The 15,564-nt window shown below is 40.9% G+C and overlaps 1 protein-coding gene across 35 annotated transcripts in view; it reads right to left on the bottom strand.

Annotated features, from left to right (window-relative positions):
• LOC135321522 (uncharacterized) overlaps positions 1-15,564 on the bottom strand; it is a 196,292-nt gene that overhangs the window by 23,991 nt on the left and 156,737 nt on the right. For 30 of the 35 annotated variants that reach the window (XR_010381358.1, XM_064487056.1, XM_064487072.1 and 27 more), the window contains 5 exons: positions 11,157-11,342; positions 8,467-8,691; positions 5,270-5,441; positions 2,133-3,273; positions 1,707-1,830 (listed from right to left, as the gene is read on the bottom strand). The gene's annotated coding sequence lies outside the window, so the exon portion shown is untranslated. The remainder of the gene's footprint in view (positions 1-1,706; positions 1,831-2,132; positions 3,274-5,269; positions 5,442-8,466; positions 8,692-11,156; positions 11,343-15,564) is intronic. The other 5 variants (XM_064487063.1, XM_064487066.1, XM_064487080.1 and 2 more) reach the window with 5 other exon arrangements.

The raw sequence follows: 15,564 nt of genomic DNA, 5'->3' as shown, positions 1-15,564 counted from the left end.
TACGCTAAGGGGCTCAAAACACTGCGGGATTCTTTCTCTTTGAGGGTATTTTTACTCAGTTTATCGGCTTTAATCTGTTTTTGTCTCTCTCTTCAATATCCCTAGAAGTTGCCACTTCTTATTCCCTTCAGCAGCCTCCCTCCCAACATCTAGTCTAGGAAATCAGCTGTGATGAGGGGCCCGGGGGAAGTCACAGATGATGCAACTAAGGCACAGAGAGGTGACTTAATTTGCCCGAGAAGATCAGCTTCAAGCCCCAACACTGTGTGTCACGTCCCTCTGTTTAACTCTTATGCTAAGCAAGCGATCTATTTGTAGATTATGGTTATAAACAGATGAGGTATCAAAATACATACAAGGACACACATCAACTCTAAGATGTTCATTATCTCCACTATTTTGTTTCTATTTATTTTATTTCTCTTAAAAAAAAATTAAGAACCTCTGCAGTCAATATAGCAAAATGTTACTGGGCTTTAAATACAGAATATAGAGGTTTTAAGTGTGTCATTACTCATCCTTATTTGTATGTTCACAAGACAAACTGATTTGAAAGTCTCTCTCCCCTCCCCCTACTCACTACTGGCTCTCACCTGAGCTCCCAAACCACACATCGAACAGCCTTTCACTTTACCCACAGCTGTACTCATCAGTTATCCCCCAGAACTCCCTCTACAGCTTTCCCTCCTCAGAGCACAGCAGGACCATCACTTACCTCATTAATCCACCCAGAAACCTGTTCCTTCCTCCATCCTACCTTCACAGACAGCATTCATCCTTTCCTTTTTACCATCTAAACATGCCTTCAATCTGTTCGCTTTTACCCACTGACCATCCCACCGGTCAAGTGGAAGCCACCAACACTGCCCACCTGGACTCACAAGTCTCCCAAGTGGCCCCAAAGCCACTCTCCCCTACTTGAGACAAATGGGATTGTGTCACTCCCACGCTTTTAGGACTGATTTCAAACCCACTGTTCTTAGAAGAAAGTCAAGTTCTTCACCTGATGAAGTTCTTGCCCATCAAATTGTCAGCTCAGGGAGGGGAGGACACGCCCTCTCCCCTAGGACCTGCCCTCTGGCAGAGCATCAGCTTGGGAGGACCTGCTGAGCTACACCAGCCTGTATTCTAACCCTGGTCTTGAGTTCTTAGCAAACTGCTTCAACTATCCATACAAATCCAAGGTAGATTAGAAAGATTTTAGATGTTGAGCTAGACTATTGGTTTGGGGATTTTGCACTAGCAACCTGCAAGTACATGTTCTAATGATTCTGTCTTCTTAAAACCACACCCAGATTTAAGTAGTATTTGTGGAATGTCTTCGGAGTATAAGGGACTGTACTTTTACAGACTTTATGTTTTATACCATGAAAAACCCGGACAGGGTCACAAATGGAACCGCCTCACAAGTGACAGAAGACAGGTGACAGGCATATAGCAACAGGTCACAAAGATGGTAAGAGCAAAGTTGTTTCTCCAACCCCCCAAAAATTTTTTGAAAGAACTGAAAACTCTGAATTTTGAAAGTAAAATACTATCATATAAAGAAATAAAATAATCCTCTTCATCAGTGTTTCAAGATGTGACTCCAGAATTTTTAGCATGCCATATTGAATCCTAGCACAGAAAAATCAGATGGACTAGTGGTGAGTAAGTTCCAGGAAAACTGCAGTAATTCCTCCACTTGTAAAAGGACATAAACTCACCTGTCGAAGATGAATGTAAACCCCATTCTGGAGAAATTCGGAAGCTCCCAGGCTCTGCTTCTGGATGGCAAGGACACGGACAGCTTTGAAGCATGCTTCTAACTCAGTCACCAGCATTCTTACACTGCAGAGGGAAACAGAGGCCCTCAGTCAAGAGCAGAGGTGTTCCTGTCGTGTCTCGCAGGCCGTGCCTCGGGGACTCAGTGCCCTGCAGCAGCCCGGCCCCAGCCGAGGACCCGCAGCATGGCCCACCCAAGCAGCAGGTGCACTGGGCTTGAGAAAGCCCATCCCCGATGGGGGCAAGAGTGGCTGGTGGGTTTGAGTGAACATATAAATGCCCATAGAAATATGCCTGCATTCATTCAAGTGATACAAGCAACAGTAGCAGGCTATTTAACAAAATTTCAACTGTCAGTGGAAATTTACCATTCCTTTCTGCTTGTCCCCTGCACTCTGAGACAGGCTTAGGCTCTCTCACACCGGCAGCTCTGATGCAATAGTTCTGAAGTCGTTTTACTTTGCTGCAAGTGTCCTCGCTCCCTGTGTGGCTATGACTGTCGTCTCTTAACACAGTCAGATGTCTTACTGGATCTCTCCCTGCGTTCTTTGCTCCTGCTTCTCAGATCCTAAGATAAAGGGCAAGTGAAGACACATGACCAGAAAAGACACTGTGGACTTGAACTAAGTCCTCAGTGATCCCCTAGGTGAGTGCTGCCCACCCCTTACCTTCGATTCTCAAGGTTCTGCCCAGGGTGACATCCAGACAGGAGAGCGTCCTGGGCCAATTAAAAGCTGTGTGACTTGGGCCCTGGGACAGTTGCAGGAGCTGGTTCCAGAGCCGTGCCCCTCCCCACCTCTGCTCCCCTCTCTCCCAAGGACCCACTGCCAAGCCCCCAGGTTCCCTGATATTCTGTCCTTCTCTTGTAATCTAATCCAAGCCCTTTTCCTCTTCCTTTATTCCCTAATTATCACCAGCTGAAGTTGTTTTTCAGTCACAGTATCTGAAAAAATTTCCGGCAGCTGAAAAAGAGGTCTCCAGAGGTCAATGCCCATATGCTGGTTCCTGAAGAGAGCCCCTGTTTATGGGGTCCCTCACCAACACCCACGGGGCATCAGACATGTTGCAGAGTCGACCACCCCCAACAAGAGTTTGCTGTGACCCCAATGCCCGCACAGCATCCCTGCTCTCATAAATGTATTCGGCCCACTTATCCGTTACTAAGAAGCAAAAGTAAAAAAATTGCTCATGTTTCTTACTAAAATTATTTATGAGGTGGAAAAAGAAATTGTAATAGAAAAGAATAAATTTGACTGCATGTTAGATCTGTTCCTTTGGCTTTAAACATTTGCTGTTTTCTAGGCTCAGACTTGGTAGCTCTGTACCTTTTGTAAAAGAAAGTTGCCTTTAGCCTGAAATATCCAGGAGAGCCTATTCTCCGGGCTCTGATCTTTCACGATGTTAACTCTTCTGCACTTATATAGAGATGGCAAGTTGCAAAATAGAGAATCAACTTTGATTTTTTTTGGAGGTTTTAGAGGGGCACCATGATTTGACCCACGTGGACAGCTGCAAGAACAAAGAATTCCAAGGAGAAACAATTCATACCGCAAGAAATTTGCAACAACCAACCACATCCCCGCCCCTTTTTAGTATAAAAGCGGACTGATTTCTGACTTGGGGGAGACGGTTCTCCAGCATGTCATTCTGCCATCTTCTGGGTCTGCCAGCTTTTCAAATAAAGTCACTATTCCTTGCTCCAACACCTCAATCTCCCAATTTATTGGCCTGTCATGCAGCAAGCAGTACGAGTTTCGACTTGGTAACAAGATGACTGCATTGGAGGTAGTATGTCTCCACTCTTTCCTCGTTTCCAATATGTAACATGCACATCATTTATGATCTAGTGCAAATAATTCATCAAAGACTACCACAAAAAGAAACTACACTCACCTAGCTATCAACACTGAAGTCACAACCTATCAATTTTATATGCTGTTTAACAACACAACTAAAAAACCTAACATAGGGAATTGATTCCACAGAAATAAAATTATTTCTACTCCTTCAAAACCTTTTTTTCTTTTCTATTTTATTTTGTTTTGCATATTGAAAAGAAAATAAAAGACAAATCATTTTATTTCAAGTATTTTGTTATAGCTACATAATTTAATTACTACAAAGAGATTTAAATTGCAATAAAAAATTGTTCATATGTTGTACAAAGATATATACACAATCAATGTGGATAAGGAAAGGAATGGACATTTACTAAAAATCCACTGCACATCCAGTCTTTTACAAGCATATCCTGGAATATAAACTCTATGATCCAGGGGTCCCCCACCTGCATTCTCACTGCTGAGTCCCTTAGTAATCTTCTACCAAGGCACCAGCATAGAACCACGCGATCAGTATTTTCTGTATAAATGAGGGAATTAGCTCATTCAATTCTAAAACAAAAACCCTAAAGTAAATACTGAACTGATTTACAGATAAAGAAATTTGGGCACAAAGTAGTACAGTTTCTTCCCCAAGTTCACAAAGCTAATAACTGGTAAAGGCAAGATTTGAACTCGTCTGTCTGATTCTAAAAACTAAGGTGGAAATCCCTTATGACTGGGGAGGGTCCAGCAGCACAGCCTATCACCCTATCTTTGTTCAGATCTAGCCTTAGACAGCCTGAGACAGCACCCCATTCCTATGGAACTTGAGGGCAAATGATAACAATAAGGATTTTATATCCAGTAGTTTCTTAGGTATCATTTATATAAACTGTCAGCAGGACAGCAGAAAAACTCTGGGAAATATGAGTGGGTCCAGACCTTTTTGCTGATTAGAAACTCAGTCTATCAGGACAGAGTGACCTTCCCATGAGAGGCCACACGGACCTAAACTAAAGGCAGCTGAGCAATGAAAACTAGCAAGACCCTGGAACTCAAGCAAGAAGGATCCCTGCCATCTCCCGCCCTGTTGCCTCTTCATCCACGTGGACACGAAGACAGAAGACCTAGGTTCTTGTCCAAGTTACACTATCATGAATTCTCACCCATAAAAAGTTACGACTCTATGCTGTCCTAAGTCCTTTCCAACTCAAATATGTTGACACCAATATCTCAGCAGAATGTCTATGTCTCCACATCCTCTCTTCTATAAGGAGAATAGTTCTATGGCCACAAAGCAGAAATCCAATTAAAAACACCATGCACTAAGCAAGGTGAAAATCTGCGTAAGAGACTTTGCTCTCACGCTCAGTGAATGAAAACTCAGAAAAATTGGTCCTTCTCCCTCAGCAAGTGGGAGGTAGGCTGATTGTGTGTGTGGGTGGGTGTGCGTGTGTGTGTGTAAATCAAATACAATGACGTCTGGGATCTGTACAGATTTTTTTTAAGTTACTGTCATTTCATGAGGATGAGACACCCTTTAAAGTAATTTGAATCTAGTGTTCCGAGAGAGTCTCAGGATCTTTTGGTGGAGGAGGGGAAAGGAAAGGAGGAAAGAAGTAAATGAAGCAAAGGAGTAAGAATACTGCAAGGGAAAGGCAAGACATTAATTTTGTTCCTACTTGCATCACAAACAAATTACGGACTGGCTTTGCCCCGATGTCCTGTCGAGCACTGAGTTGCAGATGAAGAGGTGACAGCCCATTTCTCACTGAGCTTGTGACTGTACGTGGCATCTTATAGAAACAAATCATTTATCCTGATCAAACACTCTAGCAGCAGGCCGTAATTCTCCTATTTTGAGAGACAAGAAAATAGGAGTTCAAAGAGGGTAGATAACTTGACAAAAGTCAGAGGACCAGTAAACAAGAGAGGATGAATTCAAACTCAGATCTGAATGCAGAGTCTGATCTTCCCACTCCCAGGACTGTAAAATCCTTAACACACAGACTCCCCAGCTCCCCTGCAGTGTTCCTGACACCAAGCATTTCCATGGTGATGGACTGCAGTTCTCACAGGCACAGTGCTCTGTGCAGCCAATGACCTTGATCAGACCTTGATCATCTACGTGCCACGCCCACCAGGCTTCACCATACAGGTAGGAAAGCTGGCTTTCAAGTGCATACAAAGCCACCCCTGGACTAACGTGGGCTCTTCTGGGGCTTCTCCAGCCTAAAGGCAGCCATGAAAGTGCTCAGAGTTTGTACATGAGCCACACTACCTCTCTCCATCTGTCTCCACACCTATACTTCTTAGCTATGACCATTTTGATAATATTGGAAACAAATTTTTAAAAACACAAAAGAAAGGATCCTCGAACAATTACTTAATACTTACAATTTTAAATGATTTGTTACAAAGTGAGTATTTACAAACCGAATCTGCCTTCCTAGGTGTCAGTTTAAACAGTTAAAAAATATAATAGCAAAAAATTCTCACTTACATAATTAACAAAAACATCAACAATAATCTGGTATAAACTCACAATTAATGCCCATGTTGTACATGGAGAAAACTACAGGACTGTACTGAGGGGTAAATAAGAGGTGTGAATGTAGAGACATCAACATATTGCATGGAGGAAAACAGTTTTGTAAATATGGAAGTTCTCCTAAAAATAATTCAAATCTTAATAAAAATCCCATGAATACACTTATCTGATTTTTTTTTAACTTGAACAATATATTTTAGAATTCTTCAGGAATAATAAAGTCATAATAATAGCCAAGAAAGTTTGGGATGGAAGAAAAGAACAAAAAAAAATCGCACTGTCAGATAATAATTAATTTTTACAATATTTAAGATATAGCGCTGGAGTAAGGAAGTAAGATTGACAGAAATAAAGCATGAGCTCAAAAAGAGACTCTAGTGTACATAAGTATTTTATACATGTGGGATTTCAAATCAAAGAGCAAAGTATGAATTCAATAATTGTCCTGGGACAATCAGAGAATCACCTGGAAAGAACAAATTCTATTCCTGTCATAATGACCACAAAAATAATTACAGATAGTGATGTAAATATTAAAATACTAATAACAGCAAATACAATTCTTTGCTCACATTAATTCAACTTCTCCTCACTATAACAAGTACTATTATCATCTCCATCTTAGACATTAAATAAACCTACATAAGAGATTTATACCATTATAAGAAAGTATTTCTAAGAATAATAACAAAGATAAAACACAAAAGGAAGACATTTACTATCTTAAGAATATTTTGAGCCACAACAAAAATAAACCTACTGAACAAAATGAAATGAAAGAAATGACAAGGAAAAACTCTGTGATAGATGTTGATGAAGACAAGGGATTAATGTTCATAACATACAAAGAGCTGTCACAAAGCAAAAAGAAGCTTCCTCACTTAAATTTGTGCAAAGGACAAAATGGATCATTCACTTTTCAAAAGTCAGATGGTTAATCAGTAAAAAATTCTCAATACCTCACTGGTCATCAAATGCAAACTAAAACAATGAAAAAGCATTTTGCTCATCTTATTGGTAAATATTTTTAAAAGATATTGTAGCTAGTGTCCATCTGTGGGAGAAAAAACTGTGAGCGACCTTTTTGGAGGATGACATGTCAATGGATATGTAAACTCTGAAAAACGTGTGTACACACTGATTCAACCCCACTTCTAGGAATCGTTTCGTTTAGAAAAAAAATCAGTTCAAATAGATATACTGTTTACACTGGTGGGAAGAAAAGCTGAAGTGAAATCATATCCAGCGATAGAGAATTGGTTACGTAAGTAATTCTACATTTCTCATTCCACACTGGAGAAGGAATTTCTAGTCACTTGAAAGTAGCCTGTGATGAAAGTAAATGTCACATCCAGGGACTAAATTTCCAGAAGACTTAACTAAAGGCATGCTCATACAAGATCACAGGAATGTCTGTTAAAGAAAGATGCCAGTCAAACATCCTTTCTGACAGTGGAAAATGGAGAAAAGTTAAGTGTCCACCATCAAGACAATAATGCGGTAAATCACGGTGAGCTGTGGGCACTGAGGGGGCCAGCGTTTCCCCGTGGCCCAGGGCCTTGTCCACATCACTCTCCCACCAAATGTGTCCTTGCACAAGAGACCACACCTGCACATCAGGAGACCACTCCACTCTATCTGAACGGACCGGGTGAGTCTGGAGTGGGAGGACGTCTATGATATACCCCTGAGTGAATAAAGCGAGCTGCAGAAAACATACAGTATGGCCTTATTTTTCAAAAAAGAATATATACACACATATACATAGATTTCTCATATGTATGTATGTATGGGTATATATATATGTCATAGGCATAAAGGTCATGAAATATATACACCACATTGGCAACAGCTTTTACACTCAGGAAATAAGGGGAAGGGAGGTAGGGCTCTTTCGGTACCACCACAGTTCTCTTTTCAGTATTTCAGTTAAGTACACTTGGAATTTAAAAGTTTATTTAAGCCCGAAGTAAAATGGACGATGCCTCCACAAGACATAATGCTATACTGGTCATTAAAAATCATGCCAGGGGAGATAGAATATTGTAGAAAAACATGTAATAAGCCGAATGGAAAATGGAGGTCTCCACACAGTAAACAGGCACACAGTGCTCACTGGTTTTTATGACAGAGCTGATACACACTGATGAAAAGAACAGAAAGTAGATGTTAAAGTGTTAATTATTATTTCTGACTAGTGGGACCTGGATAGCCGTTTTTGTCCCTTTTTTCAGACTTATTTCATTAAATATACATTATTTTTCATCTGAAAAAAGCATTTTTAGATGTGTAGTACCACACATTGGAGAATAATACACGAGTACTTACAGAAACAAATAACTAGGAGACACTGCAGCAGCGCCACACAATGTAGAACGGGCGATCCTGATTAACACCGCGCAGTTACATAAGGACCCACAAAGTGAGAGCACCTGCTGTAACAGGGCGCGGCACCCTTCTATTTGTCACCTGTGTCTTCAGGGCTGAGGCAGTTCTGAGCATGGCCAGTGTCAGTGTTGGTGTCTGGATGGATGCCACTGGATGTGAGGGCACCTGCAAGCCGAGAGGAAGAACAGAAATCATCCTCTACTTTTTCTGTCTTGTTTCTCTGTTACTTTTAAAGAGAGGCATAAATAAGATAAACTAAATCTTCCCTACTGAAATTTCAGTAATGAAACCGTTTTCAAAGTGTTCACAACTTATATTCTGACTATAACTGTCTTTTCAACAAAGCATCATATTTATTAAATGTTAATTAACACAGTTAATTAACTACCTGTTAAAACCTATTAAAGAACATGAAATGCACTACGTGAAAGCACCACGCCTGCAGTAACTACCTTAGCTGTCTTCACGGCAGTGCAGTCAGCCCCCACCATCCCGTAGCCCTGAGCTCCTGATGCTGGTAAGAGAACACGCTGCCGCCTCAGATGGAGAGAAACGGTGAAAGTGTTTTCTGAAATCTACAGCACTGACGAAACATAACTGACAAATCCCAGGCTCCTTTGAGGCTGTCATTTTATGTTTCTGACCAACAACCGTCAATGAGCAGAACCACCCCATTTCCGAGCCATGGGACTCACGTGGGAAGCAGTTTTGGAGAAATTTCCAGGTATAGAATGTAACCAACTATACATAGAACTCTGAAAAAATAAAAGATTCAATACCCTGATTTTGGAAGACACTCAAAATATTCTCCTAAGCCTTAGTAGCTGGAAAGGCTGGGCTTATCCTAAGCCACTTATTTATTTCACAGCCAGTGAGCATCTCCCACAAACCCTATTTCCCTGTGTCTGCTGGGGGCCTCAGGCACACTCTTGCTGTCGATCATATAAGTCACAGGGCAGACGCGTGTGTCTCACGCCTGCAACCCTAACACAGGCCCACCTCCTAGCCTCACAGTTTGAACTTAGCCCCATTTTCTAACCTGTTTATTTGGTATCTGTTCTTCTGTAAGCTGCCTGAAATGCTTTTTGGAACAAGTCAGAAGAATGAGTGGGTAGATAAATGGACAGATGGGCAGGTGAGAGATGGGCAGACCGAAAGAGAGACTCCAAGAAAAGGGGAACAAAGAAAATTTCCTGTGCAAAACCCTCTTCTAGTCAGGGAAGAAAACCACCAAGGAGAAGAGTGAAGAGGCAGGTAGGTTAGGACTGTTTCCTGGATTCCATGAAAAGTCACACCAAGAGATGAGAGGGTAGAACTATAAATAATAAAAGGAAAAAAGCACACATGCTTGAAAAATATATCTACAATATGTACTTTCTAAAGAATAGATTCAAATCAGTAGGGCCCAATACCAAAATCCTTAGGTATTTACAGAAATGAGAATCCCATCTCCAAACCACAAGGCATCCCTTTGGAGCACTGAGAGTCTACACGGGGCAGTCATAAAGCCATCACCGCAAAATTTATGCTATCCTGCACTTACGAGGAACGAGCAGTTGTGCACGCGTGACAGTTACACCCCACAGCACCTCTACGGGGGAGGGAAGCCTAGCGAGCCCCATCTCTGCAGGACAGAAAACCAGTCCTGGAGAGCCTAAGCCAACCTACCAGTTCTCCATCTCACAGGACTGGTCACTCCAGAGCAGGACTCGAACTCAGACACACGTCTGTAAGCACGATATTATCATGCATTGTGTGATTTTTGTGTGTATAATACATTTGTTTCTGGCATGAAAGGATATTTAATAAATAATTGATTGTCTTGTCTATCTCATTAGCTCACAATCAATCTTCATACTGTTGAATTGTACTCTTTTCCTCTGGAGAACAGAACGGAAAGAGCGGGGGTCAGAATGAGGTGGAGCTCCATTCTTTATCTGGTATCTCATCTCATCCAAGTCTCCAACCAGGGAGAAGGAGCCAATGTTCTCTTAATCTTTTAAAGAGAGGGCTCCACTGATGATGACTTACTCAACCCAAAAACCAAGGCTTGGGGAAGGGCACATGTAGCAACCAGAGCAGTATCAGATGTAGGAAAGTGAAAAGAGCTCACGGGAGGGCTCAGGGGGTCAGCCTGATTTAACTTCAATCGATAAAAAATACCACACTGTAAAAATACTAGCATGCAATAGATTTGTACTTTCTTGACAAGTTTCCACAGCCCACATGTAACATTATCGTGAACCAGTGAAAGGAAGAGTCTACAGATAGGGAAAATCAATGCCACAGGCAGGCTGAAACCCAGGCTGGAGTTTAGGAAGAGAAAGGGCATAGTTAAGAATTGGGGAAAGGCTGGAGGAAAAAATCACAAGGACTCTCAAGCATCATCCTACAATCATATAATCATTCATTCAAGAGAGAGTTACTGAGGTCTTATTTTGTGCAAGATTGTACACAAGGCAAAGCAAGAGCGCAGCGACCATGTTGGCAGCAACGGGAGGGGCTAAAATACACTTCTGATCCCGGTACCTTGCACACTTGTCCTCAGTATAAAGGCAAAGAAAAAAAGTAAAATAATATTCTGTAAACTCAAAGCATTGCTGAAAAAAAATTAAAGAAGACCTAAATACCTGGACAGACACTCCACGTACAATCCTGGATCAGAAGACAGTGCTCTTGGAATGGCAGTGCTCCCCAGAGTGATCCGTAAATTCTACATGGTCTCGATCACAATCCCAGCGGGCTCCTCTGCAAAAACTGATTAGCTGCTGTTATAATTCATATGGGAATTCGAGGGTCTCAGTAACCAAAACGAACTTGAAAAAGAAGAACAACATGAGAGGACTTGTAATTCTCAATTTGAAATTTTACAACTGTATCTCTAGGTGAGATTAGAGGCCATTTTTAAGTTAGTACTGTGTTTATCCTTATTTTCTAAATTCTCTAGAATGAATATAATTGTTATAATAAGGAAAATAAAAAGTAAGGTATCTTTTAAAACATGCACACCGATTCATTCATTGGAAAAAATGTATTTTAACTATAAAGATGTAAACAAATATCTAGTGAAAAAGGACTACTTAAAAACAAGAGTGCATTTACATTTTTAAGAAATTGAAAACTGAAAAGCACAAACACATCAAGTTTCTAGGGAGACAAATACAACATATTAACACTTATTTTCAAAAATTCTAATTGAACAATGAAAACTCAAGAAATGGAAAATCGCGATTGACAGCCAAATGCAAACACATGGAGAGCAAAGGCCTAGAAATCACAGTTCCTTTAACTCTGCTACTACCTCAGTAGGGGAGGAAATTCCTCACTGAGGAGACCGTGGAATCCCATGCATAAGACAGGATACACAGTACAAACTGCGCTAGAATCTGGGGTGACTTTCTTAGAAGAATTCTAAAGTTAGAACATTGCTGAAAAACTATAAATACACTGACAGACAGATTAAAACACACAGTCATATATATTATATAGAAACATATGAAGTCTGCTCCCATGTTACATAGAAATACAAACATATTTGTTCATTTATGGGCACTGATTACTTTTTCCCAGGTAGAATATTTCAACTAAAACAAATAATCAATAATACACCCCTCTTGTCAAATCTAGTTGATAAGTTACTCTGCTATGTAATCATAATATGCCTAAGATAGATCTAAAATAAGTGAAAAAGATCTTTGTATGGTTTCTTGAACTCTTCTCAACATTCCAAACTTAATTTTAAAATAGATCTGAGCAGTATTTCTATATTATTTTTTCCCTCGTGAAATGACCAATACAGTCTGTTGTCAAAATTCTGTCCTTACAATGATTCACGAACACCGTATCCTCACAAAACTGCTGGACAGCAAGTCACTATCCAGACACTGTGACCAAACAAACGAAACACAAGGAAGACAGTGACCCTATTCTGGAGGGCTTACCGTCTGCGTCAACACCGGGGTTTTAATTTGATTGGTTTGATTGGGTAGCAAAATAAAATCAATCAATTATTTTCTTCTCTGAGCATTCTGTAAGTCATGACTCTTTTCAGTGTCATGAGCAGGAAAGACTTAAGCATGACTTGATTAGGTCAAATAGCAACAATCATCACCGGAGAGTGTGTAATAAAGAAGTTAACTGATAGCAATTCTTCTGCCTACATGAGACCTAAAATAAACCTACACTGATATCCGAAAGGAAAATGAGGAGATGAGGTTCCCAATGAGAAAACAAACAAACAAGAAACCAAAAAATGAAAGACTTTTTCATTAACGATTCCAGGCAGTAGTGGAGCATGGTGGTGAAGAGCACAGATGCTTGGGGACAATCATGAGGCTCTGAACTCCCACAGCACTGGGTAGCTTTGACACTCATAACTCAGTGAAATTTTCTGCATCTCAGCCTCCTATCCATAGACTGGGTATAACAACAGCACCCGTCTCCTAGGACGGTTCTAGAAATTAAGATATTTTATATGTAAATTTTAAATAAAATACCTCAGATTTTAAATATTGCCCCAAAAGCACAAGGAAAAAAGAAAACAGAGATAAATTTGAGTTCATCAAATTTAAAACTTTGCTTCAAAGGAAACCATCCAGAAATTGAAAAAAACAACACTCAGGAGAAAATATTTTCAAATAATTTATCTGATTAGGAATTTGTATCTCCAAATAAAAAATAGCTACTACAATTCAACAAAAAAGACAACTAAATTAAAATTGAATAAATGATCCGAAACGGTATTTTTAAAAGAAAATATACAAATGGCCAATAAGCACAATGAAACGATGTTCAAAATCATTAGCTGTAAGGGAAATCATGTCAAAACTACTAGGAGAAACCGCTTCACACTCACTACATTAGGTTATAATTAAAAAAAGAATAACAAGAACTAATGAGGACACACAGGAATCAGAGATAGCAGCCCTTGCTGGTGAGATGTAACGCTGTGTGGCTACTTTGGAAAACAGCCTGGCAGGACCTCAGAGAGTTGAACAGTTGGTTTCTGAATGACCCAGCAATTCTACTCTGTGGGCACACACGTAAGAGAACTGAAAACAAATGTCCACATAAAAACTCCTACAGGAATGTTCACGGTGCCATTATTCATCACAGCCAAAAAGAAGAAACAACCAAAATGCCTATCACCTGATGAATGGGTAAACAGGGGCCCAGCCATACAGTGGAATATTATTCAGCAATAGCAAAGCATGGAGTACTGACTCAGGCAACAACATGGACAAACATTGAAAACGTTACTCAGTTTGAAAGAAGTCAGTCACAATAGACGGTTCCATTTACATGAATTGACTCGATTTACATGAAATGTCCAGCACAGGCAAATCCACAGAGAGAGAAGAGTGGCTCCCTGGGGCTGGGGGAGGATGGGGAAGATGGGAATGAGTGCTTATGCATATGGGGTTTCCTGTTAGGAGGATGAAAATATTCTAAGATTGACTGGGATGCACAATTCTTGGCATAGAGTAAAAACCGGTGTAAATATTAATGGGTGAATTGTATTAAAACTGTTAAGAACAAAAGCACCTCGGGCCATTACCTTCCCATAGTAGATGCAAATTGCTAACTTTTATTACAGGAAGAAGAAACTGCCCTCAGCATGAAAGCAGGAGATCAGCAAATGTGAGTTAACCGAAATTGGACAAGAGCAGTTCACTTGAAACAGTTGCTGAGTGTATACGAAATATTCAGAATGAAGAAAATCAGTTTGACATCAAGATGAAGCATTCTGCTTCAAATGCAGATCAAGGATTCGGCAAGCCCACCTGCTAGAAATAACCAGAGAAGAAACCTGGTTCTTAAAACAAGCACCACATCCAACAAGGAAATGGTGGTGAGGAAAGCAGTCAGCCAAAAAACTGGAACAGTTGGCTACAAATAATTTCTCCACTGAAATTTCAAAAATAAAATGAAAGTGATGCAATGCTGCGCTGCCCTCACGTGAATGGGCTTCCTCCGGTGCTCGACAGTTCTGTAACCCCGAATGAGAGACTCAGGAGAATCAGCATGGCCCCTGGGAGTCCCCAGGTGACTGCCCACCAGCACGCTGACCACCATCACATCTGCCAGGGTTGAAATGCAGAGAAGAGACCAACTTCTGAAAGGCACAGGAAATGTTGGCAAGGGAAAAAATGGCTGCAGTCAGTCCTGGGACAGAGGCCCTGACAGCAGAGGCCAGAAGGCTGCAGGTGAACTGGAGTGGCCCTGGGGAAGGAAGGGACCACAAGGGAGCAGATCTCAATTCTCTTCTCTCTCTCCCTTGGGTAGGAGAGATAAAGCCTGCATCATTCTCACCTGGAATTGTGGGTTATGGCTGGCAGAAGTCGTACCGACACGGAATGATTATTCAAGACTCTGTGGGAAAAGTCCAGAAAAAGAGAAGGAGTAGGGAGCCAACTCCACGAGCCTCTCAAATGCTCCTATATTTACTGTGTATAACGAAAGGAAAAAGTCATTAACAGTTGTGTGATAGTAAGTAGGAACTTGAGGAAAGACGGGAGGAGACAGAGATTGTAGAATCCACAATGAGTACAAAGGCTTAGTGTATCTTTAGGGAAGTCATGGGGTGAGGGGAATAAGATACATTCTTTAGATATGTGAATTACAAAGCAGACCACGAGACGAGCCAGGTCCTTGTTTTGGGGATAATAGACTATCTAAAAGCACACAATCCCAGCTTTTATAGCTGAGGGCCTGGGTCCTTGCTTTGAAATGAGCAGAGTGCTATCTAAAGCATCAACAATGCAAGCAAAGCATTGTCTCTGCTTTTTAAGGCAAGGAGACAGGAGTGAGGATGCACAGGCTCCTGCTTGCAAAGCAGTTACTAAGCACACATTTTTCTTCTGAACATTGACAGGCGGCTGGGATCTGTTACAATTTGCTAACCTAATCTTGGGCTCCCACATGTAACCATTATGGAACCATTATGGAGGACACCCTAGGATAACAAATCCTAGCCCTGGGTCTTTTCCTGCCACCTTCAGACACTCTAGCAGGATCTAGACACATCCCTGACTAACG

This window comes from Camelus dromedarius, chromosome 6, assembly GCF_036321535.1.
Source record: "Camelus dromedarius isolate mCamDro1 chromosome 6, mCamDro1.pat, whole genome shotgun sequence".
Lineage (NCBI taxonomy): Eukaryota > Metazoa > Chordata > Mammalia > Artiodactyla > Camelidae > Camelus > Camelus dromedarius.
Note: the sequence above shows the minus strand (reverse complement) of the source record. Positions and strands in the feature narration are given on the sequence as shown.